The 25,720-nt window shown below is 54.1% G+C and overlaps 6 non-coding genes across 6 annotated transcripts; all 6 read right to left on the bottom strand.

Annotated features, from left to right (window-relative positions):
* Positions 1-1,907: 1,907 nt before the first annotated feature.
* LOC141379354 (U2 spliceosomal RNA) lies at positions 1,908-2,098 on the bottom strand. Its single transcript, XR_012395907.1, has one exon. It is a non-coding gene; the product is annotated as a U2 spliceosomal RNA (small nuclear RNA).
* Positions 2,099-6,433: 4,335 nt separating this feature from the next.
* LOC141379351 (U2 spliceosomal RNA) lies at positions 6,434-6,624 on the bottom strand. Its single transcript, XR_012395898.1, has one exon. It is a non-coding gene; the product is annotated as a U2 spliceosomal RNA (small nuclear RNA).
* Positions 6,625-10,959: 4,335 nt separating this feature from the next.
* Positions 10,960-11,150, bottom strand: LOC141379414 (U2 spliceosomal RNA). The gene has a single exon (XR_012396022.1). It is a non-coding gene; the product is annotated as a U2 spliceosomal RNA (small nuclear RNA).
* A 4,335-nt stretch (positions 11,151-15,485) lies between these two features.
* Positions 15,486-15,676, bottom strand: LOC141379350 (U2 spliceosomal RNA). The gene has a single exon (XR_012395894.1). It is a non-coding gene; the product is annotated as a U2 spliceosomal RNA (small nuclear RNA).
* Positions 15,677-20,011: 4,335 nt separating this feature from the next.
* LOC141379347 (U2 spliceosomal RNA) lies at positions 20,012-20,202 on the bottom strand. Its single transcript, XR_012395893.1, has one exon. It is a non-coding gene; the product is annotated as a U2 spliceosomal RNA (small nuclear RNA).
* Positions 20,203-24,537: 4,335 nt separating this feature from the next.
* On the bottom strand, positions 24,538-24,728 carry LOC141379344 (U2 spliceosomal RNA). The gene has a single exon (XR_012395892.1). It is a non-coding gene; the product is annotated as a U2 spliceosomal RNA (small nuclear RNA).
* Between the last annotated feature and the right edge of the window lie 992 nt (positions 24,729-25,720).

Here is a 25,720-nt window from a genome sequence, read left to right as displayed (position 1 = left end):
TCAGTCACTCTTTCTGGGGCAGCTAGACCTCTTGAAGGACCCCAAGAACAAGACCTCCAGGGCGTTTCTTCCAAGCCCAAACGAGCTGCCACAATAGGCGGGAATCAGTCACTCTTTCTGGGGCAGCTAGACCTCTGGAAGGGCCCCAAGAACAGACCTCCAGGGCGTTTCTTCCATGCCCAAACGTGCTGCCCCAACTAGCAGGAATCAGTCACCCTGTCTGGGGCAGCTTCAGCTGCCCAAGGGACCATTGGGAAGGACGTCCAGGGTGATTCTTCCATGCCCACTTGAGCCACCACAGTCAGCGGGGAAGGAGTCACTCTTTCTGGGGCAGCTTCAGCTCTAAAGGGACCCCTGGGTAAGACTTGCGGAGGGTTTCTTGAATGCCAAAACGAGCTGCCAGCAACTGGCAGGAATCAGTCACTCTTTCTGGGGCAGCTTGAGCTCTTGAAGGGCCCCAAGAACAAGACCTCCAGGGCGTTTCTTCCATGCCCAATTGAGCTGCCACAATAAGCGGGAGTCAGTCACCCTGTCTGGGGCAGCTTCAGCTCCAAAGGGACCCCTGGGTAAGACTTATGGAGGGTTTCTTGAATGCCAAAACAAGCTGCCAGCAACTGCCACAATAGGCGGGAATCAGTCACTCTTTCTGGGGCAGCTAGACCTCTTGAAGGACCCCAAGAACAAGACCTCCAGGGCGTTTCTTCCAAGCCCAAACGAGCTGCCACAATAGGCGGGAATCAGTCACTCTTTCTGGGGCAGCTAGACCTCTGGAAGGGCCCCAAGAACAGACCTCCAGGGCGTTTCTTCCAAGCCCAAACGAGATGCCTCCACAAGCGGCAATCAGTCACCCTTTCTGGGGCAGCTTCGGCTACTCAAGGGACCAGTGGGAAGGACTTCCAGGGCGATTCTTCCATGCCCACTTGAGCCACCATAATCAGCAGGAATCGGTCACTCTTTCTGGGGTGTGTTTTAGCTCTCAAAAGCGCCCTGGAAGGACTTCCATGGCCACAATTAGCGGGAAACCATCACCTTTTTTAGGGTCAGACCCAGCTCTTAAGGGACCCTTCCATGGGAAGGACTTCCAGAGCCTTTCTTCCAATCCAGCTTGGCCGGAAATCAGTCACCCTTTCCCGGGGATACGCTTAAGCTCCTAAGGGCCCCCCTTTCCGGAGCGTTTTTCCTTGCCCGCACTGGCCTTGACTCTGGCTGGGTAATCTTCACCCTCTCTGGGGGCAAGCACCTGCCCTGTGGGGGACCCTGGAGGAACACCTGTTCTCCAGCAGTGCCCGGGTAGCCCAAACTTAAGCCCGGGAACATTGACTTGGTTAACCGCAGGTGCCAGCCTTGCGTGCCGCTGGTGCCCCAAAGGGGCATGTACCTCTAGGCGCGGGACGTCCCCACACGTAGGCTGGGAGTTGGGGCCCCGGCCCGGCGCTTTGGACCCTGGGTGAATGCGACAGGAGCGGGGGTTTCATGCTTTGCCATTTTTCAAATCCTCTGCACAGCTCTCTGGACCCACCATCCCCCAGGACAGACTTAGGTCCTGATTGGGAATTATCCTCTCCACAGCTCTCTGGACCCACCATCCCCCAGGTCAGACTTGGGTCCTGATTGGGAATTATCCTCTCCACAGCTCTCTGGACCCACCATCCCCCAGGTCAGACTTAGGTCCTGATTGGGAATTTTGGATGGATTTTTTTTATTTATTTTTTTTTCCTCCCTGAGTTGCAATATGTGCATCGTGGCTCATGGACTAGAATAAGAGGATCCTGCCAAGAGGGTTGTTCATGCTCACTGTCTAAACGAGCGCATAAGACAGATACCTAATCGCAAAGAAGCGCAAGTCCCTACATTCAATCTAACGTTATGTTAAATTTCATGCAATCTAGTTCTGCTGTTCACCGCTTAATGAGTGCACCGTTCCCGGAGGTACTGCAATACCAGGTCGATGCGTGGAGTGGGTGGAGCAAGCCCCTAACCCATCTCCCAGCTGCAAAAATCAATTTAATATATAGTGCCCGGGTAGGGCACGTATCAGATATTAAACTGATAAGAACAGATACTACACTTGATCTTAGCCAAAAGGCCGAGAAGCGATACCCACAAACTGTCAGCAGTAGGAGCCGCAATCTACGCCACAAATAATACAATGTCGGCAAGCATAACAGGTACTAATTTTTAACCCTTAAACCTCCAGCACATTTGCTGACAGACAGACAGACATAACATTTTAGGCTTAACTAAGAGCCGTTGGTGACCAAAAACAAACTCCAAGCTTGAATACGGCAAAGAGACGTGACTATGGGCCGCTGGTGCCCAATGAGGGTACTTGAAAAGCCCCTGTTTGAGAGACTTTTCCGACCAAGTCAGTGTAGTTGCCATCCCCCCTTCAGAAGTCCAGACCAGGATTTTGTCTGGGCCGGCCTCGGAGATCAACCTGTCTTCCTTTACCTGCTTGAGCCTTGGGAAAAGACTTCCATGCCCGTATGAGCCACCACAGTCAGCGGGAATCAGTGACTCTTTTTTGGGGCAGCTCCAGCTCTAAAGGAACCCCTGGAAAGGACTTGCATGGCATTTCTTCCATGCCCGCGTGAGCCACCACATCAGTCACTCCTTCTGGGGCAGCTTGAGCTCTTGAAGGAGCCCAAGAAAAGACCTCCAGGGCATTTCTTCCAATCCCAAACGAGCTGCCCCAACTAGCAGGAATCAGTCACTCTTTCTGGGGCAGCCTCAGCTACTTAAGGGACCCCTGGGAAGGACCTCCAGGGTGATTCTTCCATGCCCACTTGAGCCACCACAGTCAGCGGGGAAGGAGTCACTCTTTCTGGGGCAGCTTCAGCTCTAAAGGGACCCCTGGGTAAGACTTGCGGAGGGTTTCTTGAATGCCAAAACGAGCTGCCAGCAACTGGCAGGAATCAGTCACTCTTTCTGGGGCAGCTTGAGCTCTTGAAGGACCCCAAGAAAAGACCTCCAGGGCATTTCTTCCATGCCCAAAGGAGCTGCCCCAACTAGCAGGAATCAGTCACTCTTTGTGGGGTAGCTTCAGCTACTTAAGGGACCATTGGGAAGGACCTCCAGGGTGATTCTTTCATGCCCACTTGAGCCACCACAATCAGCGGGAATCAGTCACTCTTTTTGGGGCAGCTTCAGCTCTAAAGGGAACCCTGGGAAAGACCTCCAGAGAGTTTCTTGCGTGCCCGAACGAGCTGCCAGCAATTGGCAGGAACCAGCCACTCTTTCCGGGGGCAGCTTCAGCTCTGAAGGGAACCCTGGAAAAAGACTTCCAGGGGGCTTCTTGAACGCCCACGCGAGCTGCCAGCTCCTGGCAGGGATCAGTCACTCTTTCTGGGACAGCTTGAGCTCGTGAAGTAGCCCAAGAAAAGACCTCCAGGGTGTTTCTTCCATGCCCACTTGAGCCACCACAGTCGGCGGGGAATCAGTCACTCTTTCCGGGGGCGGCTTCAGCTCAAAATGGACCCCTGGGAAAGACTTCCAGAGGGTTTCTTGAATGCCCTAACGAGCTGCCAGCAACTGGCAGGAATATGTCACTCTTTCCGGGGCAGCTTGATCTCTTGAAGGAGCCCAAGAGAATACCTCCAGGGCATTTCTTCCATGCCCAAACGAGCTGCCAGCAATTGGCAGGAATCAGTCACTCTTTCCGGGGCAGCTTGAGCTCTTGAAGGACCCCAAGAAAAGACCTCCAGGGCATTTCTTCCATGCCCAAAGGAGCTGCCCCAACTGGCAGGAATCAGTCACTCTTTCTGGGGCAGCCTCAGCTACTTAAGGGACCCCTGGGAAGGACCTCCAGGGTGATTCTTCCATGCCCACTTGAGCCACCACAGTCAGCGGGGAAGGAGTCACTCTTTCTGGGGCAGCTTCAGCTCTAAAGGGACCCCTGGGTAAGACTTGTGGAGGGTTTCTTGAATGCCAAAACGAGCTGCCAGCAACTGGCAGGAATCAGTCACTCTTTCTGGGGCAGCTTGAGCTCTTGAAGGACCCCAAGAACAAGACCTCCAGGGCGTTTCTTCCAAGCCCAAACGAGCTGCCACAATAGGCGGGAATCAGTCACTCTTTCTGGGGCAGCTAGACCTCTGGAAGGGCCCCAAGAACAGACCTCCAGGGCGTTTCTTCCATGCCCAAACGTGCTGCCCCAACTAGCAGGAATCAGTCACCCTGTCTGGGGCAGCTTCAGCTGCCCAAGGGACCATTGGGAAGGACGTCCAGGGTGATTCTTCCATGCCCACTTGAGCCACCACAGTCAGCGGGGAAGGAGTCACTCTTTCTGGGGCAGCTTCAGCTCTAAAGGGACCCCTGGGTAAGACTTGCGGAGGGTTTCTTGAATGCCAAAACGAGCTGCCAGCAACTGGCAGGAATCAGTCACTCTTTCTGGGGCAGCTTGAGCTCTTGAAGGGCCCCAAGAACAAGACCTCCAGGGCGTTTCTTCCATGCCCAATTGAGCTGCCACAATAAGCGGGAGTCAGTCACCCTGTCTGGGGCAGCTTCAGCTCCAAAGGGACCCCTGGGTAAGACTTATGGAGGGTTTCTTGAATGCCAAAACAAGCTGCCAGCAACTGCCACAATAGGCGGGAATCAGTCACTCTTTCTGGGGCAGCTAGACCTCTTGAAGGACCCCAAGAACAAGACCTCCAGGGCGTTTCTTCCAAGCCCAAACGAGCTGCCACAATAGGCGGGAATCAGTCACTCTTTCTGGGGCAGCTAGACCTCTGGAAGGGCCCCAAGAACAGACCTCCAGGGCGTTTCTTCCATGCCCAAACGTGCTGCCCCAACTAGCAGGAATCAGTCACCCTGTCTGGGGCAGCTTCAGCTGCCCAAGGGACCATTGGGAAGGACGTCCAGGGTGATTCTTCCATGCCCACTTGAGCCACCACAGTCAGCGGGGAAGGAGTCACTCTTTCTGGGGCAGCTTCAGCTCTAAAGGGACCCCTGGGTAAGACTTGCGGAGGGTTTCTTGAATGCCAAAACGAGCTGCCAGCAACTGGCAGGAATCAGTCACTCTTTCTGGGGCAGCTTGAGCTCTTGAAGGGCCCCAAGAACAAGACCTCCAGGGCGTTTCTTCCATGCCCAATTGAGCTGCCACAATAAGCGGGAGTCAGTCACCCTGTCTGGGGCAGCTTCAGCTCCAAAGGGACCCCTGGGTAAGACTTATGGAGGGTTTCTTGAATGCCAAAACAAGCTGCCAGCAACTGCCACAATAGGCGGGAATCAGTCACTCTTTCTGGGGCAGCTAGACCTCTTGAAGGACCCCAAGAACAAGACCTCCAGGGCGTTTCTTCCAAGCCCAAACGAGCTGCCACAATAGGCGGGAATCAGTCACTCTTTCTGGGGCAGCTAGACCTCTGGAAGGGCCCCAAGAACAGACCTCCAGGGCGTTTCTTCCAAGCCCAAACGAGATGCCTCCACAAGCGGCAATCAGTCACCCTTTCTGGGGCAGCTTCGGCTACTCAAGGGACCAGTGGGAAGGACTTCCAGGGCGATTCTTCCATGCCCACTTGAGCCACCATAATCAGCAGGAATCGGTCACTCTTTCTGGGGTGTGTTTTAGCTCTCAAAAGCGCCCTGGAAGGACTTCCATGGCCACAATTAGCGGGAAACCATCACCTTTTTTAGGGTCAGACCCAGCTCTTAAGGGACCCTTCCATGGGAAGGACTTCCAGAGCCTTTCTTCCAATCCAGCTTGGCCGGAAATCAGTCACCCTTTCCCGGGGATACGCTTAAGCTCCTAAGGGCCCCCCTTTCCGGAGCGTTTTTCCTTGCCCGCACTGGCCTTGACTCTGGCTGGGTAATCTTCACCCTCTCTGGGGGCAAGCACCTGCCCTGTGGGGGACCCTGGAGGAACACCTGTTCTCCAGCAGTGCCCGGGTAGCCCAAACTTAAGCCCGGGAACATTGACTTGGTTAACCGCAGGTGCCAGCCTTGCGTGCCGCTGGTGCCCCAAAGGGGCATGTACCTCTAGGCGCGGGACGTCCCCACACGTAGGCTGGGAGTTGGGGCCCCGGCCCGGCGCTTTGGACCCTGGGTGAATGCGACAGGAGCGGGGGTTTCATGCTTTGCCATTTTTCAAATCCTCTGCACAGCTCTCTGGACCCACCATCCCCCAGGTCAGACTTGGGTCCTGATTGGGAATTATCCTCTCCACAGCTCTCTGGACCCACCATCCCCCAGGTCAGACTTAGGTCCTGATTGGGAATTTTGGATGGATTTTTTTTATTTATTTTTTTTTCCTCCCTGAGTTGCAATATGTGCATCGTGGCTCATGGACTAGAATAAGAGGATCCTGCCAAGAGGGTTGTTCATGCTCACTGTCTAAACGAGCGCATAAGACAGATACCTAATCGCAAAGAAGCGCAAGTCCCTACATTCAATCTAACGTTATGTTAAATTTCATGCAATCTAGTTCTGCTGTTCACCGCTTAATGAGTGCACCGTTCCCGGAGGTACTGCAATACCAGGTCGATGCGTGGAGTGGGTGGAGCAAGCCCCTAACCCATCTCCCAGCTGCAAAAATCAATTTAATATATAGTGCCCGGGTAGGGCACGTATCAGATATTAAACTGATAAGAACAGATACTACACTTGATCTTAGCCAAAAGGCCGAGAAGCGATACCCACAAACTGTCAGCAGTAGGAGCCGCAATCTACGCCACAAATAATACAATGTCGGCAAGCATAACAGGTACTAATTTTTAACCCTTAAACCTCCAGCACATTTGCTGACAGACAGACAGACATAACATTTTAGGCTTAACTAAGAGCCGTTGGTGACCAAAAACAAACTCCAAGCTTGAATACGGCAAAGAGACGTGACTATGGGCCGCTGGTGCCCAATGAGGGTACTTGAAAAGCCCCTGTTTGAGAGACTTTTCCGACCAAGTCAGTGTAGTTGCCATCCCCCCTTCAGAAGTCCAGACCAGGATTTTGTCTGGGCCGGCCTCGGAGATCAACCTGTCTTCCTTTACCTGCTTGAGCCTTGGGAAAAGACTTCCATGCCCGTATGAGCCACCACAGTCAGCGGGAATCAGTGACTCTTTTTTGGGGCAGCTCCAGCTCTAAAGGAACCCCTGGAAAGGACTTGCATGGCATTTCTTCCATGCCCGCGTGAGCCACCACATCAGTCACTCCTTCTGGGGCAGCTTGAGCTCTTGAAGGAGCCCAAGAAAAGACCTCCAGGGCATTTCTTCCAATCCCAAACGAGCTGCCCCAACTAGCAGGAATCAGTCACTCTTTCTGGGGCAGCCTCAGCTACTTAAGGGACCCCTGGGAAGGACCTCCAGGGTGATTCTTCCATGCCCACTTGAGCCACCACAGTCAGCGGGGAAGGAGTCACTCTTTCTGGGGCAGCTTCAGCTCTAAAGGGACCCCTGGGTAAGACTTGCGGAGGGTTTCTTGAATGCCAAAACGAGCTGCCAGCAACTGGCAGGAATCAGTCACTCTTTCTGGGGCAGCTTGAGCTCTTGAAGGACCCCAAGAAAAGACCTCCAGGGCATTTCTTCCATGCCCAAAGGAGCTGCCCCAACTAGCAGGAATCAGTCACTCTTTGTGGGGTAGCTTCAGCTACTTAAGGGACCATTGGGAAGGACCTCCAGGGTGATTCTTTCATGCCCACTTGAGCCACCACAATCAGCGGGAATCAGTCACTCTTTTTGGGGCAGCTTCAGCTCTAAAGGGAACCCTGGGAAAGACCTCCAGAGAGTTTCTTGCGTGCCCGAACGAGCTGCCAGCAATTGGCAGGAACCAGCCACTCTTTCCGGGGGCAGCTTCAGCTCTGAAGGGAACCCTGGAAAAAGACTTCCAGGGGGCTTCTTGAACGCCCACGCGAGCTGCCAGCTCCTGGCAGGGATCAGTCACTCTTTCTGGGACAGCTTGAGCTCGTGAAGTAGCCCAAGAAAAGACCTCCAGGGTGTTTCTTCCATGCCCACTTGAGCCACCACAGTCGGCGGGGAATCAGTCACTCTTTCCGGGGGCGGCTTCAGCTCAAAATGGACCCCTGGGAAAGACTTCCAGAGGGTTTCTTGAATGCCCTAACGAGCTGCCAGCAACTGGCAGGAATATGTCACTCTTTCCGGGGCAGCTTGATCTCTTGAAGGAGCCCAAGAGAATACCTCCAGGGCATTTCTTCCATGCCCAAACGAGCTGCCAGCAATTGGCAGGAATCAGTCACTCTTTCCGGGGCAGCTTGAGCTCTTGAAGGACCCCAAGAAAAGACCTCCAGGGCATTTCTTCCATGCCCAAAGGAGCTGCCCCAACTGGCAGGAATCAGTCACTCTTTCTGGGGCAGCCTCAGCTACTTAAGGGACCCCTGGGAAGGACCTCCAGGGTGATTCTTCCATGCCCACTTGAGCCACCACAGTCAGCGGGGAAGGAGTCACTCTTTCTGGGGCAGCTTCAGCTCTAAAGGGACCCCTGGGTAAGACTTGTGGAGGGTTTCTTGAATGCCAAAACGAGCTGCCAGCAACTGGCAGGAATCAGTCACTCTTTCTGGGGCAGCTTGAGCTCTTGAAGGACCCCAAGAACAAGACCTCCAGGGCGTTTCTTCCAAGCCCAAACGAGCTGCCACAATAGGCGGGAATCAGTCACTCTTTCTGGGGCAGCTAGACCTCTGGAAGGGCCCCAAGAACAGACCTCCAGGGCGTTTCTTCCATGCCCAAACGTGCTGCCCCAACTAGCAGGAATCAGTCACCCTGTCTGGGGCAGCTTCAGCTGCCCAAGGGACCATTGGGAAGGACGTCCAGGGTGATTCTTCCATGCCCACTTGAGCCACCACAGTCAGCGGGGAAGGAGTCACTCTTTCTGGGGCAGCTTCAGCTCTAAAGGGACCCCTGGGTAAGACTTGCGGAGGGTTTCTTGAATGCCAAAACGAGCTGCCAGCAACTGGCAGGAATCAGTCACTCTTTCTGGGGCAGCTTGAGCTCTTGAAGGGCCCCAAGAACAAGACCTCCAGGGCGTTTCTTCCATGCCCAATTGAGCTGCCACAATAAGCGGGAGTCAGTCACCCTGTCTGGGGCAGCTTCAGCTCCAAAGGGACCCCTGGGTAAGACTTATGGAGGGTTTCTTGAATGCCAAAACAAGCTGCCAGCAACTGCCACAATAGGCGGGAATCAGTCACTCTTTCTGGGGCAGCTTGAGCTCTTGAAGGACCCCAAGAACAAGACCTCCAGGGCGTTTCTTCCAAGCCCAAACGAGCTGCCACAATAGGCGGGAATCAGTCACTCTTTCTGGGGCAGCTAGACCTCTGGAAGGGCCCCAAGAACAGACCTCCAGGGCGTTTCTTCCATGCCCAAACGTGCTGCCCCAACTAGCAGGAATCAGTCACCCTGTCTGGGGCAGCTTCAGCTGCCCAAGGGACCATTGGGAAGGACGTCCAGGGTGATTCTTCCATGCCCACTTGAGCCACCACAGTCAGCGGGGAAGGAGTCACTCTTTCTGGGGCAGCTTCAGCTCTAAAGGGACCCCTGGGTAAGACTTGCGGAGGGTTTCTTGAATGCCAAAACGAGCTGCCAGCAACTGGCAGGAATCAGTCACTCTTTCTGGGGCAGCTTGAGCTCTTGAAGGGCCCCAAGAACAAGACCTCCAGGGCGTTTCTTCCATGCCCAATTGAGCTGCCACAATAAGCGGGAGTCAGTCACCCTGTCTGGGGCAGCTTCAGCTCCAAAGGGACCCCTGGGTAAGACTTATGGAGGGTTTCTTGAATGCCAAAACAAGCTGCCAGCAACTGCCACAATAGGCGGGAATCAGTCACTCTTTCTGGGGCAGCTAGACCTCTTGAAGGACCCCAAGAACAAGACCTCCAGGGCGTTTCTTCCAAGCCCAAACGAGCTGCCACAATAGGCGGGAATCAGTCACTCTTTCTGGGGCAGCTAGACCTCTGGAAGGGCCCCAAGAACAGACCTCCAGGGCGTTTCTTCCAAGCCCAAACGAGATGCCTCCACAAGCGGCAATCAGTCACCCTTTCTGGGGCAGCTTCGGCTACTCAAGGGACCAGTGGGAAGGACTTCCAGGGCGATTCTTCCATGCCCACTTGAGCCACCATAATCAGCAGGAATCGGTCACTCTTTCTGGGGTGTGTTTTAGCTCTCAAAAGCGCCCTGGAAGGACTTCCATGGCCACAATTAGCGGGAAACCATCACCTTTTTTAGGGTCAGACCCAGCTCTTAAGGGACCCTTCCATGGGAAGGACTTCCAGAGCCTTTCTTCCAATCCAGCTTGGCCGGAAATCAGTCACCCTTTCCCGGGGATACGCTTAAGCTCCTAAGGGCCCCCCTTTCCGGAGCGTTTTTCCTTGCCCGCACTGGCCTTGACTCTGGCTGGGTAATCTTCACCCTCTCTGGGGGCAAGCACCTGCCCTGTGGGGGACCCTGGAGGAACACCTGTTCTCCAGCAGTGCCCGGGTAGCCCAAACTTAAGCCCGGGAACATTGACTTGGTTAACCGCAGGTGCCAGCCTTGCGTGCCGCTGGTGCCCCAAAGGGGCATGTACCTCTAGGCGCGGGACGTCCCCACACGTAGGCTGGGAGTTGGGGCCCCGGCCCGGCGCTTTGGACCCTGGGTGAATGCGACAGGAGCGGGGGTTTCATGCTTTGCCATTTTTCAAATCCTCTGCACAGCTCTCTGGACCCACCATCCCCCAGGTCAGACTTGGGTCCTGATTGGGAATTATCCTCTCCACAGCTCTCTGGACCCACCATCCCCCAGGTCAGACTTAGGTCCTGATTGGGAATTTTGGATGGATTTTTTTTATTTATTTTTTTTTCCTCCCTGAGTTGCAATATGTGCATCGTGGCTCATGGACTAGAATAAGAGGATCCTGCCAAGAGGGTTGTTCATGCTCACTGTCTAAACGAGCGCATAAGACAGATACCTAATCGCAAAGAAGCGCAAGTCCCTACATTCAATCTAACGTTATGTTAAATTTCATGCAATCTAGTTCTGCTGTTCACCGCTTAATGAGTGCACCGTTCCCGGAGGTACTGCAATACCAGGTCGATGCGTGGAGTGGGTGGAGCAAGCCCCTAACCCATCTCCCAGCTGCAAAAATCAATTTAATATATAGTGCCCGGGTAGGGCACGTATCAGATATTAAACTGATAAGAACAGATACTACACTTGATCTTAGCCAAAAGGCCGAGAAGCAATACCCACAAACTGTCAGCAGTAGGAGCCGCAATCTACGCCACAAATAATACAATGTCGGCAAGCATAACAGGTACTAATTTTTAACCCTTAAACCTCCAGCACATTTGCTGACAGACAGACAGACATAACATTTTAGGCTTAACTAAGAGCCGTTGGTGACCAAAAACAAACTCCAAGCTTGAATACGGCAAAGAGACGTGACTATGGGCCGCTGGTGCCCAATGAGGGTACTTGAAAAGCCCCTGTTTGAGAGACTTTTCCGACCAAGTCAGTGTAGTTGCCATCCCCCCTTCAGAAGTCCAGACCAGGATTTTGTCTGGGCCGGCCTCGGAGATCAACCTGTCTTCCTTTACCTGCTTGAGCCTTGGGAAAAGACTTCCATGCCCGTATGAGCCACCACAGTCAGCGGGAATCAGTGACTCTTTTTTGGGGCAGCTCCAGCTCTAAAGGAACCCCTGGAAAGGACTTGCATGGCATTTCTTCCATGCCCGCGTGAGCCACCACATCAGTCACTCCTTCTGGGGCAGCTTGAGCTCTTGAAGGAGCCCAAGAAAAGACCTCCAGGGCATTTCTTCCAATCCCAAACGAGCTGCCCCAACTAGCAGGAATCAGTCACTCTTTCTGGGGCAGCCTCAGCTACTTAAGGGACCCCTGGGAAGGACCTCCAGGGTGATTCTTCCATGCCCACTTGAGCCACCACAGTCAGCGGGGAAGGAGTCACTCTTTCTGGGGCAGCTTCAGCTCTAAAGGGACCCCTGGGTAAGACTTGCGGAGGGTTTCTTGAATGCCAAAACGAGCTGCCAGCAACTGGCAGGAATCAGTCACTCTTTCTGGGGCAGCTTGAGCTCTTGAAGGACCCCAAGAAAAGACCTCCAGGGCATTTCTTCCATGCCCAAAGGAGCTGCCCCAACTAGCAGGAATCAGTCACTCTTTGTGGGGTAGCTTCAGCTACTTAAGGGACCATTGGGAAGGACCTCCAGGGTGATTCTTTCATGCCCACTTGAGCCACCACAATCAGCGGGAATCAGTCACTCTTTTTGGGGCAGCTTCAGCTCTAAAGGGAACCCTGGGAAAGACCTCCAGAGAGTTTCTTGCGTGCCCGAACGAGCTGCCAGCAATTGGCAGGAACCAGCCACTCTTTCCGGGGGCAGCTTCAGCTCTGAAGGGAACCCTGGAAAAAGACTTCCAGGGGGCTTCTTGAACGCCCACGCGAGCTGCCAGCTCCTGGCAGGGATCAGTCACTCTTTCTGGGACAGCTTGAGCTCGTGAAGTAGCCCAAGAAAAGACCTCCAGGGTGTTTCTTCCATGCCCACTTGAGCCACCACAGTCGGCGGGGAATCAGTCACTCTTTCCGGGGGCGGCTTCAGCTCAAAATGGACCCCTGGGAAAGACTTCCAGAGGGTTTCTTGAATGCCCTAACGAGCTGCCAGCAACTGGCAGGAATATGTCACTCTTTCCGGGGCAGCTTGATCTCTTGAAGGAGCCCAAGAGAATACCTCCAGGGCATTTCTTCCATGCCCAAACGAGCTGCCAGCAATTGGCAGGAATCAGTCACTCTTTCCGGGGCAGCTTGAGCTCTTGAAGGACCCCAAGAAAAGACCTCCAGGGCATTTCTTCCATGCCCAAAGGAGCTGCCCCAACTGGCAGGAATCAGTCACTCTTTCTGGGGCAGCCTCAGCTACTTAAGGGACCCCTGGGAAGGACCTCCAGGGTGATTCTTCCATGCCCACTTGAGCCACCACAGTCAGCGGGGAAGGAGTCACTCTTTCTGGGGCAGCTTCAGCTCTAAAGGGACCCCTGGGTAAGACTTGTGGAGGGTTTCTTGAATGCCAAAACGAGCTGCCAGCAACTGGCAGGAATCAGTCACTCTTTCTGGGGCAGCTTGAGCTCTTGAAGGACCCCAAGAACAAGACCTCCAGGGCGTTTCTTCCAAGCCCAAACGAGCTGCCACAATAGGCGGGAATCAGTCACTCTTTCTGGGGCAGCTAGACCTCTGGAAGGGCCCCAAGAACAGACCTCCAGGGCGTTTCTTCCATGCCCAAACGTGCTGCCCCAACTAGCAGGAATCAGTCACCCTGTCTGGGGCAGCTTCAGCTGCCCAAGGGACCATTGGGAAGGACGTCCAGGGTGATTCTTCCATGCCCACTTGAGCCACCACAGTCAGCGGGGAAGGAGTCACTCTTTCTGGGGCAGCTTCAGCTCTAAAGGGACCCCTGGGTAAGACTTGCGGAGGGTTTCTTGAATGCCAAAACGAGCTGCCAGCAACTGGCAGGAATCAGTCACTCTTTCTGGGGCAGCTTGAGCTCTTGAAGGGCCCCAAGAACAAGACCTCCAGGGCGTTTCTTCCATGCCCAATTGAGCTGCCACAATAAGCGGGAGTCAGTCACCCTGTCTGGGGCAGCTTCAGCTCCAAAGGGACCCCTGGGTAAGACTTATGGAGGGTTTCTTGAATGCCAAAACAAGCTGCCAGCAACTGCCACAATAGGCGGGAATCAGTCACTCTTTCTGGGGCAGCTTGAGCTCTTGAAGGACCCCAAGAACAAGACCTCCAGGGCGTTTCTTCCAAGCCCAAACGAGCTGCCACAATAGGCGGGAATCAGTCACTCTTTCTGGGGCAGCTAGACCTCTGGAAGGGCCCCAAGAACAGACCTCCAGGGCGTTTCTTCCATGCCCAAACGTGCTGCCCCAACTAGCAGGAATCAGTCACCCTGTCTGGGGCAGCTTCAGCTGCCCAAGGGACCATTGGGAAGGACGTCCAGGGTGATTCTTCCATGCCCACTTGAGCCACCACAGTCAGCGGGGAAGGAGTCACTCTTTCTGGGGCAGCTTCAGCTCTAAAGGGACCCCTGGGTAAGACTTGCGGAGGGTTTCTTGAATGCCAAAACGAGCTGCCAGCAACTGGCAGGAATCAGTCACTCTTTCTGGGGCAGCTTGAGCTCTTGAAGGGCCCCAAGAACAAGACCTCCAGGGCGTTTCTTCCATGCCCAATTGAGCTGCCACAATAAGCGGGAGTCAGTCACCCTGTCTGGGGCAGCTTCAGCTCCAAAGGGACCCCTGGGTAAGACTTATGGAGGGTTTCTTGAATGCCAAAACAAGCTGCCAGCAACTGCCACAATAGGCGGGAATCAGTCACTCTTTCTGGGGCAGCTAGACCTCTTGAAGGACCCCAAGAACAAGACCTCCAGGGCGTTTCTTCCAAGCCCAAACGAGCTGCCACAATAGGCGGGAATCAGTCACTCTTTCTGGGGCAGCTAGACCTCTGGAAGGGCCCCAAGAACAGACCTCCAGGGCGTTTCTTCCAAGCCCAAACGAGATGCCTCCACAAGCGGCAATCAGTCACCCTTTCTGGGGCAGCTTCGGCTACTCAAGGGACCAGTGGGAAGGACTTCCAGGGCGATTCTTCCATGCCCACTTGAGCCACCATAATCAGCAGGAATCGGTCACTCTTTCTGGGGTGTGTTTTAGCTCTCAAAAGCGCCCTGGAAGGACTTCCATGGCCACAATTAGCGGGAAACCATCACCTTTTTTAGGGTCAGACCCAGCTCTTAAGGGACCCTTCCATGGGAAGGACTTCCAGAGCCTTTCTTCCAATCCAGCTTGGCCGGAAATCAGTCACCCTTTCCCGGGGATACGCTTAAGCTCCTAAGGGCCCCCCTTTCCGGAGCGTTTTTCCTTGCCCGCACTGGCCTTGACTCTGGCTGGGTAATCTTCACCCTCTCTGGGGGCAAGCACCTGCCCTGTGGGGGACCCTGGAGGAACACCTGTTCTCCAGCAGTGCCCGGGTAGCCCAAACTTAAGCCCGGGAACATTGACTTGGTTAACCGCAGGTGCCAGCCTTGCGTGCCGCTGGTGCCCCAAAGGGGCATGTACCTCTAGGCGCGGGACGTCCCCACACGTAGGCTGGGAGTTGGGGCCCCGGCCCGGCGCTTTGGACCCTGGGTGAATGCGACAGGAGCGGGGGTTTCATGCTTTGCCATTTTTCAAATCCTCTGCACAGCTCTCTGGACCCACCATCCCCCAGGTCAGACTTGGGTCCTGATTGGGAATTATCCTCTCCACAGCTCTCTGGACCCACCATCCCCCAGGTCAGACTTAGGTCCTGATTGGGAATTTTGGATGGATTTTTTTTATTTATTTTTTTTTCCTCCCTGAGTTGCAATATGTGCATCGTGGCTCATGGACTAGAATAAGAGGATCCTGCCAAGAGGGTTGTTCATGCTCACTGTCTAAACGAGCGCATAAGACAGATACCTAATCGCAAAGAAGCGCAAGTCCCTACATTCAATCTAACGTTATGTTAAATTTCATGCAATCTAGTTCTGCTGTTCACCGCTTAATGAGTGCACCGTTCCCGGAGGTACTGCAATACCAGGTCGATGCGTGGAGTGGGTGGAGCAAGCCCCTAACCCATCTCCCAGCTGCAAAAATCAATTTAATATATAGTGCCCGGGTAGGGCACGTATCAGATATTAAACTGATAAGAACAGATACTACACTTGATCTTAGCCAAAAGGCCGAGAAGCGATACCCACAAACTGTCAGCAGTAGGAGCCGCAATCTACGCCACAAATAATACAATGTCGGCAAGCATAACAGGTACTAATTTTTAACCCTTAAACCTCCAGCACATTTGCTGACAGACAGACAGACATAACATTTTAGGCTTAACTAAGAGCCGTTGGTGACCAAAAACAAACTCCAAGCTTGAATACGGCAAAGAGACGTGACTATGGGCCGCTGGTGCCCAATGAGGGTACTTGAAAAGCCCCTGTTTGAGAGACTTTTCCGACCAAGTCAGTGTAGTTGCCATCCCCCCTTCAGAAGTCCAGACCAGGATTTTGTCTGGGCCGGCCTCGGAGATCAACCTGTCTTCCTTTACCTGCTTGAGCCTTGGGAAAAGACTTCCATGCCCGTATGAGCCACCACAGTCAGCGGGAATCAGTGACTCTTTTTTGGGGCAGCTCCAGCTCTAAAGGAACCCCTGGAAAGGACTTGCATGGCATTTCTTCCATGCCCGCGTGAGCCACCACATCAGTCACTCCTTCTGGGGCAGCTTGAGCTCTTGAAGGAGCCCAAGAAAAGACCTCCAGGGCATTTCTTCCAATCCCAAACGAGCTGCCCCAACTAGCAGGAATCAGTCACTCTTTCTGGGGCAGCCTCAGCTACTTAAGGGACCCCTGGGAAGGACCTCCAGGGTGATTCTTCCATGCCCACTTGAGCCACCACAGTCAGCGGGGAAGGAGTCACTCTTTCTGGGGCAGCTTCAGCTCTAAAGGGACCCCTGGGTAAGACTTGCGGAGGGTTTCTTGAATGCCAAAACGAGCTGCCAGCAACTGGCAGGAATCAGTCACTCTTTCTGGGGCAGCTTGAGCTCTTGAAGGACCCCAAGAAAAGACCTCCAGGGCATTTCTTCCATGCCCAAAGGAGCTGCCCCAACTAGCAGGAATCAGTCACTCTTTGTGGGGTAGCTTCAGCTACTTAAGGGACCATTGGGAAGGACCTCCAGGGTGATTCTTTCATGCCCACTTGAGCCACCACAATCAGCGGGAATCAGTCACTCTTTTTGGGGCAGCTTCAGCTCTAAAGGGAACCCTGGGAAAGACCTCCAGAGAGTTTCTTGCGTGCCCGAACGAGCTGCCAGCAATTGGCAGGAACCAGCCACTCTTTCCGGGGGCAGCTTCAGCTCTGAAGGGAACCCTGGAAAAAGACTTCCAGGGGGCTTCTTGAACGCCCACGCGAGCTGCCAGCTCCTGGCAGGGATCAGTCACTCTTTCTGGGACAGCTTGAGCTCGTGAAGTAGCCCAAGAAAAGACCTCCAGGGTGTTTCTTCCATGCCCACTTGAGCCACCACAGTCGGCGGGGAATCAGTCACTCTTTCCGGGGGCGGCTTCAGCTCAAAATGGACCCCTGGGAAAGACTTCCAGAGGGTTTCTTGAATGCCCTAACGAGCTGCCAGCAACTGGCAGGAATATGTCACTCTTTCCGGGGCAGCTTGATCTCTTGAAGGAGCCCAAGAGAATACCTCCAGGGCATTTCTTCCATGCCCAAACGAGCTGCCAGCAATTGGCAGGAATCAGTCACTCTTTCCGGGGCAGCTTGAGCTCTTGAAGGACCCCAAGAAAAGACCTCCAGGGCATTTCTTCCATGCCCAAAGGAGCTGCCCCAACTGGCAGGAATCAGTCACTCTTTCTGGGGCAGCCTCAGCTACTTAAGGGACCCCTGGGAAGGACCTCCAGGGTGATTCTTCCATGCCCACTTGAGCCACCACAGTCAGCGGGGAAGGAGTCACTCTTTCTGGGGCAGCTTCAGCTCTAAAGGGACCCCTGGGTAAGACTTGTGGAGGGTTTCTTGAATGCCAAAACGAGCTGCCAGCAACTGGCAGGAATCAGTCACTCTTTCTGGGGCAGCTTGAGCTCTTGAAGGACCCCAAGAACAAGACCTCCAGGGCGTTTCTTCCAAGCCCAAACGAGCTGCCACAATAGGCGGGAATCAGTCACTCTTTCTGGGGCAGCTAGACCTCTGGAAGGGCCCCAAGAACAGACCTCCAGGGCGTTTCTTCCATGCCCAAACGTGCTGCCCCAACTAGCAGGAATCAGTCACCCTGTCTGGGGCAGCTTCAGCTGCCCAAGGGACCATTGGGAAGGACGTCCAGGGTGATTCTTCCATGCCCACTTGAGCCACCACAGTCAGCGGGGAAGGAGTCACTCTTTCTGGGGCAGCTTCAGCTCTAAAGGGACCCCTGGGTAAGACTTGCGGAGGGTTTCTTGAATGCCAAAACGAGCTGCCAGCAACTGGCAGGAATCAGTCACTCTTTCTGGGGCAGCTTGAGCTCTTGAAGGGCCCCAAGAACAAGACCTCCAGGGCGTTTCTTCCATGCCCAATTGAGCTGCCACAATAAGCGGGAGTCAGTCACCCTGTCTGGGGCAGCTTCAGCTCCAAAGGGACCCCTGGGTAAGACTTATGGAGGGTTTCTTGAATGCCAAAACAAGCTGCCAGCAACTGCCACAATAGGCGGGAATCAGTCACTCTTTCTGGGGCAGCTTGAGCTCTTGAAGGACCCCAAGAACAAGACCTCCAGGGCGTTTCTTCCAAGCCCAAACGAGCTGCCACAATAGGCGGGAATCAGTCACTCTTTCTGGGGCAGCTAGACCTCTGGAAGGGCCCCAAGAACAGACCTCCAGGGCGTTTCTTCCATGCCCAAACGTGCTGCCCCAACTAGCAGGAATCAGTCACCCTGTCTGGGGCAGCTTCAGCTGCCCAAGGGACCATTGGGAAGGACGTCCAGGGTGATTCTTCCATGCCCACTTGAGCCACCACAGTCAGCGGGGAAGGAGTCACTCTTTCTGGGGCAGCTTCAGCTCTAAAGGGACCCCTGGGTAAGACTTGCGGAGGGTTTCTTGAATGCCAAAACGAGCTGCCAGCAACTGGCAGGAATCAGTCACTCTTTCTGGGGCAGCTTGAGCTCTTGAAGGGCCCCAAGAACAAGACCTCCAGGGCGTTTCTTCCATGCCCAATTGAGCTGCCACAATAAGCGGGAGTCAGTCACCCTGTCTGGGGCAGCTTCAGCTCCAAAGGGACCCCTGGGTAAGACTTATGGAGGGTTTCTTGAATGCCAAAACAAGCTGCCAGCAACTGCCACAATAGGCGGGAATCAGTCACTCTTTCTGGGGCAGCTAGACCTCTTGAAGGACCCCAAGAACAAGACCTCCAGGGCGTTTCTTCCAAGCCCAAACGAGCTGCCACAATAGGCGGGAATCAGTCACTCTTTCTGGGGCAGCTAGACCTCTGGAAGGGCCCCAAGAACAGACCTCCAGGGCGTTTCTTCCAAGCCCAAACGAGATGCCTCCACAAGCGGCAATCAGTCACCCTTTCTGGGGCAGCTTCGGCTACTCAAGGGACCAGTGGGAAGGACTTCCAGGGCGATTCTTCCATGCCCACTTGAGCCACCATAATCAGCAGGAATCGGTCACTCTTTCTGGGGTGTGTTTTAGCTCTCAAAAGCGCCCTGGAAGGACTTCCATGGCCACAATTAGCGGGAAACCATCACCTTTTTTAGGGTCAGACCCAGCTCTTAAGGGACCCTTCCATGGGAAGGACTTCCAGAGCCTTTCTTCCAATCCAGCTTGGCCGGAAATCAGTCACCCTTTCCCGGGGATACGCTTAAGCTCCTAAGGGCCCCCCTTTCCGGAGCGTTTTTCCTTGCCCGCACTGGCCTTGACTCTGGCTGGGTAATCTTCACCCTCTCTGGGGGCAAGCACCTGCCCTGTGGGGGACCCTGGAGGAACACCTGTTCTCCAGCAGTGCCCGGGTAGCCCAAACTTAAGCCCGGGAACATTGACTTGGTTAACCGCAGGTGCCAGCCTTGCGTGCCGCTGGTGCCCCAAAGGGGCATGTACCTCTAGGCGCGGGACGTCCCCACACGTAGGCTGGGAGTTGGGGCCCCGGCCCGGCGCTTTGGACCCTGGGTGAATGCGACAGGAGCGGGGGTTTCATGCTTTGCCATTTTTCAAATCCTCTGCACAGCTCTCTGGACCCACCATCCCCCAGGTCAGACTTGGGTCCTGATTGGGAATTATCCTCTCCACAGCTCTCTGGACCCACCATCCCCCAGGTCAGACTTAGGTCCTGATTGGGAATTTTGGATGGATTTTTTTTATTTATTTTTTTTTCCTCCCTGAGTTGCAATATGTGCATCGTGGCTCATGGACTAGAATAAGAGGATCCTGCCAAGAGGGTTGTTCATGCTCACTGTCTAAACGAGCGCATAAGACAGATACCTAATCGCAAAGAAGCGCAAGTCCCTACATTCAATCTAACGTTATGTTAAATTTCATGCAATCTAGTTCTGCTGTTCACCGCTTAATGAGTGCACCGTTCCCGGAGGTACTGCAATACCAGGTCGATGCGTGGAGTGGGTGGAGCAAGCCCCTAACCCATCTCCCAGCTGCAAAAATCAATTTAATATATAGTGCCCGGGTAGGGCACGTATCAGATATTAAACTGATAAGAACAGATACTACACTTGATCTTAGCCAAAAGGCCGAGAAGCGATACCCACAAACTGTCAGCAGTAGGAGCCGCAATCTACGCCACAAATAATACAATGTCGGCAAGCATAACAGGTACTAATTTTTAACCCTTAAACCTCCAGCACATTTGCTGACAGACAGACAGACATAACATTTTAGGCTTAACTAAGAGCCGTTGGTGACCAAAAACAAACTCCAAGCTTGAATACGGCAAAGAGACGTGACTATGGGCCGCTGGTGCCCAATGAGGGTACTTGAAAAGCCCCTGTTTGAGAGACTTTTCCGACCAAGTCAGTGTAGTTGCCATCCCCCCTTCAGAAGTCCAGACCAGGATTTTGTCTGGGCCGGCCTCGGAGATCAACCTGTCTTCCTTTACCTGCTTGAGCCTTGGGAAAAGACTTCCATGCCCGTATGAGCCACCACAGTCAGCGGGAATCAGTGACTCTTTTTTGGGGCAGCTCCAGCTCTAAAGGAACCCCTGGAAAGGACTTGCATGGCATTTCTTCCATGCCCGCGTGAGCCACCACATCAGTCACTCCTTCTGGGGCAGCTTGAGCTCTTGAAGGAGCCCAAGAAAAGACCTCCAGGGCATTTCTTCCAATCCCAAACGAGCTGCCCCAACTAGCAGGAATCAGTCACTCTTTCTGGGGCAGCCTCAGCTACTTAAGGGACCCCTGGGAAGGACCTCCAGGGTGATTCTTCCATGCCCACTTGAGCCACCACAGTCAGCGGGGAAGGAGTCACTCTTTCTGGGGCAGCTTCAGCTCTAAAGGGACCCCTGGGTAAGACTTGCGGAGGGTTTCTTGAATGCCAAAACGAGCTGCCAGCAACTGGCAGGAATCAGTCACTCTTTCTGGGGCAGCTTGAGCTCTTGAAGGACCCCAAGAAAAGACCTCCAGGGCATTTCTTCCATGCCCAAAGGAGCTGCCCCAACTAGCAGGAATCAGTCACTCTTTGTGGGGTAGCTTCAGCTACTTAAGGGACCATTGGGAAGGACCTCCAGGGTGATTCTTTCATGCCCACTTGAGCCACCACAATCAGCGGGAATCAGTCACTCTTTTTGGGGCAGCTTCAGCTCTAAAGGGAACCCTGGGAAAGACCTCCAGAGAGTTTCTTGCGTGCCCGAACGAGCTGCCAGCAATTGGCAGGAACCAGCCACTCTTTCCGGGGGCAGCTTCAGCTCTGAAGGGAACCCTGGAAAAAGACTTCCAGGGGGCTTCTTGAACGCCCACGCGAGCTGCCAGCTCCTGGCAGGGATCAGTCACTCTTTCTGGGACAGCTTGAGCTCGTGAAGTAGCCCAAGAAAAGACCTCCAGGGTGTTTCTTCCATGCCCACTTGAGCCACCACAGTCGGCGGGGAATCAGTCACTCTTTCCGGGGGCGGCTTCAGCTCAAAATGGACCCCTGGGAAAGACTTCCAGAGGGTTTCTTGAATGCCCTAACGAGCTGCCAGCAACTGGCAGGAATATGTCACTCTTTCCGGGGCAGCTTGATCTCTTGAAGGAGCCCAAGAGAATACCTCCAGGGCATTTCTTCCATGCCCAAACGAGCTGCCAGCAATTGGCAGGAATCAGTCACTCTTTCCGGGGCAGCTTGAGCTCTTGAAGGACCCCAAGAAAAGACCTCCAGGGCATTTCTTCCATGCCCAAAGGAGCTGCCCCAACTGGCAGGAATCAGTCACTCTTTCTGGGGCAGCCTCAGCTACTTAAGGGACCCCTGGGAAGGACCTCCAGGGTGATTCTTCCATGCCCACTTGAGCCACCACAGTCAGCGGGGAAGGAGTCACTCTTTCTGGGGCAGCTTCAGCTCTAAAGGGACCCCTGGGTAAGACTTGTGGAGGGTTTCTTGAATGCCAAAACGAGCTGCCAGCAACTGGCAGGAATCAGTCACTCTTTCTGGGGCAGCTTGAGCTCTTGAAGGACCCCAAGAACAAGACCTCCAGGGCGTTTCTTCCAAGCCCAAACGAGCTGCCACAATAGGCGGGAATCAGTCACTCTTTCTGGGGCAGCTAGACCTCTGGAAGGGCCCCAAGAACAGACCTCCAGGGCGTTTCTTCCATGCCCAAACGTGCTGCCCCAACTAGCAGGAATCAGTCACCCTGTCTGGGGCAGCTTCAGCTGCCCAAGGGACCATTGGGAAGGACGTCCAGGGTGATTCTTCCATGCCCACTTGAGCCACCACAGTCAGCGGGGAAGGAGTCACTCTTTCTGGGGCAGCTTCAGCTCTAAAGGGACCCCTGGGTAAGACTTGCGGAGGGTTTCTTGAATGCCAAAACGAGCTGCCAGCAACTGGCAGGAATCAGTCACTCTTTCTGGGGCAGCTTGAGCTCTTGAAGGGCCCCAAGAACAAGACCTCCAGGGCGTTTCTTCCATGCCCAATTGAGCTGCCACAATAAGCGGGAGTCAGTCACCCTGTCTGGGGCAGCTTCAGCTCCAAAGGGACCCCTGGGTAAGACTTATGGAGGGTTTCTTGAATGCCAAAACAAGCTGCCAGCAACTGCCACAATAGGCGGGAATCAGTCACTCTTTCTGGGGCAGCTTGAGCTCTTGAAGGACCCCAAGAACAAGACCTCCAGGGCGTTTCTTCCAAGCCCAAACGAGCTGCCACAATAGGCGGGAATCAGTCACTCTTTCTGGGGCAGCTAGACCTCTGGAAGGGCCCCAAGAACAGACCTCCAGGGCGTTTCTTCCATGCCCAAACGTGCTGCCCCAACTAGCAGGAATCAGTCACCCTGTCTGGGGCAGCTTCAGCTGCCCAAGGGACCATTGGGAAGGACGTCCAGGGTGATTCTTCCATGCCCACTTGAGCCACCACAGTCAGCGGGGAAGGAGTCACTCTTTCTGGGGCAGCTTCAGCTCTAAAGGGACCCCTGGGTAAGACTTGCGGAGGGTTTCTTGAATGCCAAAACGAGCTGCCAGCAACTGGCAGGAATCAGTCACTCTTTCTGGGGCAGCTTGAGCTCTTGAAGGGCCCCAAGAACAAGACCTCCAGGGCGTTTCTTCCATGCCCAATTGAGCTGCCACAATAAGCGGGAGTCAGTCACCCTGTCTGGGGCAGCTTCAGCTCCAAAGGGACCCCTGGGTAAGACTTATGGAGGGTTTCTTGAATGCCAAAACAAGCTGCCAGCAACTGCCACAATAGGCGGGAATCAGTCACTCTTTCTGGGGCAGCTAGACCTCTTGAAGGACCCCAAGAACAAGACCTCCAGGGCGTTTCTTCCAAGCCCAAACGAGCTGCCACAATAGGCGGGAATCAGTCACTCTTTCTGGGGCAGCTAGACCTCTGGAAGGGCCCCAAGAACAGACCTCCAGGGCGTTTCTTCCAAGCCCAAACGAGATGCCTCCACAAGCGGCAATCAGTCACCCTTTCTGGGGCAGCTTCGGCTACTCAAGGGACCAGTGGGAAGGACTTCCAGGGCGATTCTTCCATGCCCACTTGAGCCACCATAATCAGCAGGAATCGGTCACTCTTTCTGGGGTGTGTTTTAGCTCTCAAAAGCGCCCTGGAAGGACTTCCATGGCCACAATTAGCGGGAAACCATCACCTTTTTTAGGGTCAGACCCAGCTCTTAAGGGACCCTTCCATGGGAAGGACTTCCAGAGCCTTTCTTCCAATCCAGCTTGGCCGGAAATCAGTCACCCTTTCCCGGGGATACGCTTAAGCTCCTAAGGGCCCCCCTTTCCGGAGCGTTTTTCCTTGCCCGCACTGGCCTTGACTCTGGCTGGGTAATCTTCACCCTCTCTGGGGGCAAGCACCTGCCCTGTGGGGGACCCTGGAGGAACACCTGTTCTCCAGCAGTGCCCGGGTAGCCCAAACTTAAGCCCGGGAACATTGACTTGGTTAACCGCAGGTGCCAGCCTTGCGTGCCGCTGGTGCCCCAAAGGGGCATGTACCTCTAGGCGCGGGACGTCCCCACACGTAGGCTGGGAGTTGGGGCCCCGGCCCGGCGCTTTGGACCCTGGGTGAATGCGACAGGAGCGGGGGTTTCATGCTTTGCCATTTTTCAAATCCTCTGCACAGCTCTCTGGACCCACCATCCCCCAGGTCAGACTTGGGTCCTGATTGGGAATTATCCTCTCCACAGCTCTCTGGACCCACCATCCCCCAGGTCAGACTTAGGTCCTGATTGGGAATTTTGGATGGATTTTTTTTATTTATTTTTTTTTCCTCCCTGAGTTGCAATATGTGCATCGTGGCTCATGGACTAGAATAAGAGGATCCTGCCAAGAGGGTTGTTCATGCTCACTGTCTAAACGAGCGCATAAGACAGATACCTAATCGCAAAGAAGCGCAAGTCCCTACATTCAATCTAACGTTATGTTAAATTTCATGCAATCTAGTTCTGCTGTTCACCGCTTAATGAGTGCACCGTTCCCGGAGGTACTGCAATACCAGGTCGATGCGTGGAGTGGGTGGAGCAAGCCCCTAACCCATCTCCCAGCTGCAAAAATCAATTTAATATATAGTGCCCGGGTAGGGCACGTATCAGATATTAAACTGATAAGAACAGATACTACACTTGATCTTAGCCAAAAGGCCGAGAAGCGATACCCACAAACTGTCAGCAGTAGGAGCCGCAATCTACGCCACAAATAATACAATGTCGGCAAGCATAACAGGTACTAATTTTTAACCCTTAAACCTCCAGCACATTTGCTGACAGACAGACAGACATAACATTTTAGGCTTAACTAAGAGCCGTTGGTGACCAAAAACAAACTCCAAGCTTGAATACGGCAAAGAGACGTGACTATGGGCCGCTGGTGCCCAATGAGGGTACTTGAAAAGCCCCTGTTTGAGAGACTTTTCCGACCAAGTCAGTGTAGTTGCCATCCCCCCTTCAGAAGTCCAGACCAGGATTTTGTCTGGGCCGGCCTCGGAGATCAACCTGTCTTCCTTTACCTGCTTGAGCCTTGGGAAAAGACTTCCATGCCCGTATGAGCCACCACAGTCAGCGGGAATCAGTGACTCTTTTTTGGGGCAGCTCCAGCTCTAAAGGAACCCCTGGAAAGGACTTGCATGGCATTTCTTCCATGCCCGCGTGAGCCACCACATCAGTCACTCCTTCTGGGGCAGCTTGAGCTCTTGAAGGAGCCCAAGAAAAGACCTCCAGGGCATTTCTTCCAATCCCAAACGAGCTGCCCCAACTAGCAGGAATCAGTCACTCTTTCTGGGGCAGCCTCAGCTACTTAAGGGACCCCTGGGAAGGACCTCCAGGGTGATTCTTCCATGCCCACTTGAGCCACCACAGTCAGCGGGGAAGGAGTCACTCTTTCTGGGGCAGCTTCAGCTCTAAAGGGACCCCTGGGTAAGACTTGCGGAGGGTTTCTTGAATGCCAAAACGAGCTGCCAGCAACTGGCAGGAATCAGTCACTCTTTCTGGGGCAGCTTGAGCTCTTGAAGGACCCCAAGAAAAGACCTCCAGGGCATTTCTTCCATGCCCAAAGGAGCTGCCCCAACTAGCAGGAATCAGTCACTCTTTGTGGGGTAGCTTCAGCTACTTAAGGGACCATTGGGAAGGACCTCCAGGGTGATTCTTTC

Source organism: Danio rerio, chromosome 2, assembly GCF_049306965.1.
Source record: "Danio rerio strain Tuebingen ecotype United States chromosome 2, GRCz12tu, whole genome shotgun sequence".
NCBI lineage: Eukaryota > Metazoa > Chordata > Actinopteri > Cypriniformes > Danionidae > Danio > Danio rerio.
The sequence above is the reverse complement of the archived record's forward strand: the minus strand, read 5'-3'. Positions and strand labels throughout refer to the sequence as shown.